The sequence below is a fragment of the Cryptomeria japonica genome, chromosome 5 (genome assembly GCF_030272615.1).
Source record: "Cryptomeria japonica chromosome 5, Sugi_1.0, whole genome shotgun sequence".
Lineage (NCBI taxonomy): Eukaryota > Viridiplantae > Streptophyta > Pinopsida > Cupressales > Cupressaceae > Cryptomeria > Cryptomeria japonica.
The window spans coordinates 155,513,595-155,519,560 of NC_081409.1; positions in this window are offsets into that span (position 1 = coordinate 155,513,595).

The window sequence follows — 5,966 nt, forward strand, 5'->3', positions numbered from 1 at the left end:
ATCAAACAAATGATTGCATGAGACTGAAGAACATTGTTCAAGACATGATTGATAGAGGCGATTTAACAGTCGATTGTCTCAAGACAAATGGTGACCATGGAGCCTTTAAGAGTCCTCTTCCAAACTGCAACAATGATGGAGCTTCAACCTCAAACAATACACATGGAGCTCGTACCAATCACATATACAATAACACCATCAATCATATATCAGCTGAGGACAATCAAGTAAATGTCATTACAATCAAAGACAAGTGTGAACATGAATCCGTCAATGTAACCACCAGAGCTCAAAAATATGTCTTGAAGGGACATACGTCAACAACAAACACCATACCTAAAATTCAATATGATCTAGTCAGTCAACTGCTCAAAAATCCTACTCAAATATCTATACTGGATGCTGAAACTTTCGCCAAAACACAAAGACATCTTGGAACAAGCACTACTGGAAACAAATGTACCTCGAGATCTAGACGCTGACAAATTCCATGCCATGGTAGCTCACATGACAGGGCCTCATAACCTTACCTTTTCTGAGCATGATAATATCTCATTGAACCATCCACACAATACTCCAGTCCACATTGAAGTCTTAGTCTACAAGCATCGAGTCAAAAGAGTATTATTAGATGGAGGAGTTGGAGTCAATATCTATACCTTGAAAATTATATGTGCATTAGGCTTCTTTGAGCAATCTATTGATCCACACAAAAAGATCACTATCAAAGCATATGATGATGAAGAAAGATCATCCAAGGGAATAGTAATGTTGCCAATTCAAGTAGGACCAATACAAAAGGATACTATGTGCCAAGTCTTAGACATAGACCTCACATATAATATCTTATTGGGTCAACCTTGGATACATGAAATGCAAGTAGTACCTTCTACTTATCACAAGTGTGTTAAGTTCCCTTACAATGGATAGGATATTTCTATATCAGCAAATCATAACCCATTTCAACATTGTAATGCTATGGGGGCAGCCCAAGACAGTTTGGTTCCACATTATAGAGAAAAACAAAGTTCTTCAGCATCAGATCTTCAACAAGAAAAGTCTAAATCACTATATATGGATTTCAAGCAGAAAATGAAAATCAAAGAGCAAGGAATGGGAGAATACTCTTTGGAACCTTTGTGTTTAGCCAGCTTACCAGCATTGCCTAAATCTCATGGATTACCTATAGCATCAACACATCAAGAAACACAACCCATCACCAAGTTTGATGGCAAATTTATCCAACTAGGCACTCTAGCACATGAATCAAAGGAAAATGACATCCTTAGTTGGCTATACAAGGATGAGGAAGAAGACAAAGCGACTACTATGGAAGTAGCTATACCAACACACCTGTATAGAAAAGGCTACTTGATCATGCAACAAATGGGACACAATGGCAAAGGACCTATCGGCAAATGTCAGGAAGGCGTCACAGAACCATTAGATCCTCCTTCACAATTCTGTAAGACACCAAGTAAATACCAAAAACCTCAGTGGAAGGCAAAGAAGAAATAAAAGGAAGACTCATGACAAGAGGCACTATTTGAGTAGTAGAAACAATACACAAGGAACGTGAATATCAAGAAAGAAAGCAACATCAAGAGAATCCCATCAATCAAAAGAAGGAAGCAACTACTGCAGAAGTACATATGTTCAAGAACCAATGTCCAACAAAGAAGAATCACCTCTTGATAACATCATTCCTCCCCGAGGAGAAACAATATACGAGCAAATGCAAAGAGTGTAAGCAAGATCTGATACAGAATCAAAGAAAACTATTAGACTCGTATCAATCATCAAAGACCTGTTTTCACCCTACAACATACCAGTCCACAACACTGCTAGAATCTGGGATAATACCTCTAAGACTGATTCAAATGAATATGAATGGGGCAGTTGTTCCAATGTTACAAAAGATATTGCTGCAAATGACAATCATACACCCATTTCTGAAGAAGAACAAGGCACATAACCTAGACTACTTGAATTTGGTCCACATAATATCTATGATGCCAAGGAAAACAAGCAACAACATTACGAGCAAGTCTACATAGAAGATGATACCATCGAAGACCTCAACAAAATAATTGACTTATTTAATATCCCCACCAACCACGATGATACCTCCATCTTGACACTTACAGCAGCTGAACTTGACCCACCCAATGACTCTTTACCACTTATCTTTCTTGACCTCATAGACTGGGACGAACCTAAAAATCATGACATACCAATTTCCCCAAATGATGAATCCATTATCCATTACTTGTGTACCGTCAACCCAGAAACAAACTTTACCATTGAACAAAGTAACGACATCTGCAATCAGGGGAGTGCCAAGTCTCCTAGTTGCAAAAATGAACGAAATAAAGGATCTACTGCTGAAAACCAGTCAATGGTAGCACTAGATCACAAAAAAGTAAAAATAAATGACACATCTGAGGGTGAAAACCTTTTTAAGGCACCTAAAGATGAGAGACTTGACACTCTTCCTGAACATTATCAGGAGCGATCACCCATATTGATTGAGCCCACTCAATCAATCAACATTAGTACAACAGAAGCAGCCAAAAACATACACCTTGCAGAATCTTTGACAGAGGAAGAAAGATCAGAGTTTGTCCAATTTTTCAAAGAAAAACAAATCAACTTTGTTTGGTCGTATGCAGATATGCCCGGGATTGATCCATAGTTAATCATGCATCATTTGTCCATTGCTCCAGGAGCTAAGCCAGTCAAGCAAAAATTGAGAAAGATGAATCCACATGTAGCACTCATGGTCAAAGCTAAGCTGAAGAAGCTATTAGACATCGGATTTATTCAACCTATCAACTATGCTGAATGGATTTCCAACATCGTACCAGTTTCAAAACCAAATGGTATCATCAGGATATGCATCGATTTTAGAGATGTCAACAAAGCCTGACCAAAGGATGACTTTCCTTTGCCTAGTATCGATGTAATTGTAGACCTCACAACTGGTCATGCAATGCTATCACTAATGGATGGTTTTTCAAGCTATAATCAAATCAAGATAGCCCCAAAGGATCAAGATCGAACAACATTTACCTGTCCTTGGGGAATGTACTATTGGAATGTCATGCCATTTGGCTTAAAGAATGCTGGGGCAACTTATCAACGAGCAATGAAAACAATCTTTCATGACATGATGCATACCTTCATGGAGGACTATGTGGATGATTTACTAGCTAAATCATTTACCCAAGTAGAACATCTAAGCATCTTAAAAAAGATTTTTGACAGATTGGAGAAATACCAAGTTAGGCTCAATCCTAAGAAGTGTGTTTTCGGGGTTACATTAGGCAAATTATTAGGCTACATAGTTTCAACAAAGGGTACTGAAGTGGATCCAGCAAAGGCACAAGCCACAATGGAGATGCCACCACCTAAGAACATTAGCCAACTCAGATCTCTACAAGGATGACTCCAGTCAATCAGGCGATTCATTGCCCAACTAGCAGATAAAAGTCTACCATTCAACCATTTGCTACATAAAAATGTACCATTTAGATGGGAAGCCAAATGTGCAGAATCATTCTATCAAATCAAGCAATATCTAATGAACTCGCCAGTTATAGTACCACTAATAGCAGGGAAGCCACTCATTCTCTACATATCAACAACAAATATATCACTGGGGGCATTATGAGCACAAGAAGATCAACAAGGCAAGGAACGAGCTATCTATTACATCACCAGGACATTAAACAGATATGAACTCAACTATACATTCATTGAGAAGGCTTGTCTAACAGTGGTATTTGCTTCTCAAAAGTTCCAACATTACATGCTAGCTCACACAATTAAGCTAGTCGCAAAAATTGATCCTCTTAAATATTTGCTTAGCAAAGCAACTCTTACAGGCAGATTGGCTAAATGGGTCATGATTCTCAGTGAATTTGATATCCACTACACAGAGCGACGAGCTATCAAAGGACAAGTAATTGTAGATCAACTAGTTGAAGCACCGCTACCTAGAAGACAACCAATGGAGATCGAATTTCTAGACAAGGATGTTCTTGCTATTTCCACCAAACAATGGACCCTATAATTTGATGGATCCTATACTCAACATGGCTCAGGTGCTTGCATTTTGTTCATCACTTCTGATGGACACACCATACCAAGATTATATAGACTAATGTTTCCATGCACAAATAACATTGCTGAATATGAGGCACTGGTTACATGCATCAAAATGGCTGTGGAATGGAGAATCATAAAATTAAAAGTCTATGGAGATTCACAACTAGTTATCAATCTGATCAACAATGACTATCAGATGAAGGACGACAAGCTGCTACCATACAAATGAATGGTGGATGATTTCAAACAATATTTTGTACACATCACCTTCGAGCAAATACCAAGGTTGGACAATAGAGCAACTGATGCAATGGCTACTATCACTTCACTACTACCAATTCCAGAGCAACAGAGTCGTTACAAGTTTCTGGTAGAGCAATTGTTCTCCCCAGCCTATGACCATTCTGAATCCCATGTTATCTATGCCTTGACCAGTTCTGACTCTTCGTTATATGGACTGATATACGACTATTTTAAAAACAATATCCTACCCATTGACCTATCTTGAAACCAAAAACACAACTTTATCCGGCAAGCCGCCCGTTATACTCTCATTGTTGATACTCTGTACCATTGAGGTCTAGATGGTACTCTTCTTCGTTGCCTTGATCGTAATGAATCTGGCTCTGGTTTACAAGAGCTTCATGAAGGTATCTATGGCACACATTCAAGTGGTCCTACTCTTGCTAAAAAAACTTCTAAGAATGGGATATTATTGGCCGACAATGGAAAAAGACTCTTATCATTTTGCAAAGCAGTGTCCTAAATGCCAAATCCATGGCAATCTTATACGTGCACTAGCACAGGAACTGCAACCATTCACAACATCCTAGCCCTTTTGCCAGTGGGGACTAGACTTAGTCGGCAAAATTCATCCTTCATCTTCAAAAGGACACAAGTTCATTATTACTACAACAAAATATTTTTCCAAATGGATTGAAGCGGTCCCCATGACCATAGTGACTGGAAAACAAATTGCCTCTTTTATTCTTAATTATCTAATCTGTAGATATGGCATCCCAAGTTCCATCATCACAGATAATGGACGACCTTTCAAAAACCAAGATGTACGAGAACTATGTGACAGATTCAAGATCCAACATCGTTTCTCTACACCTTACTACCCACAGGAAATGGTCAAGCTGAAGCATCCAACAAAACAATATTGAAAATCCTAAAGAAAACTAGCACGTACAACTCAATCCAGCACTTTGGGCATACAAAACTAGCATCTCCACACCTATGGGAGCTACACCATATTCATTAGTGAATGGATCAGAGGCAATTTTACCCCTGGAGGTAGAGATTCCATCTCTCCGAGTATCTTTAAAAGGCCTCATTCCAGATGAAGAGTATCGAGTCAACCGACTGCAAGAGCTAGAACTTCTAGATGAAAAATGCCAACATGCCTACACTCACCTCAAAGCATATCAGCAACGCATGTACAGAAGCTACAACCACAAGGTCATTCCTAGATTTTCTAAAATTGGTGATCTAGTACTCAAGGAAAATCCTAGAAATCAACAGGATCGAGAAAAGAAAGGGAAATTTGAACCTAACTAGTTAGGTCCCTATGTTATCATATCAGCCTATGGATCAGATGCTTATCAGATAACAACTTCAGAAGGAGATGTGCTCGATTAAACAACTAACAACATCCATTTGATGCATGGAAAAATTAAAAATATCAAAAATCAAGGAAAAACAAATAAAAAGGTACTATAAAAACAACTGGTGAAAACCTGGCAATAGACGCTATTGTGAGAGGACAACTCCTCTATCTATCTACACTCTCAAACTTTTATACCCATAGTCAAGCACTATCGACCATCACCCGACATTTTATCGCATTATCC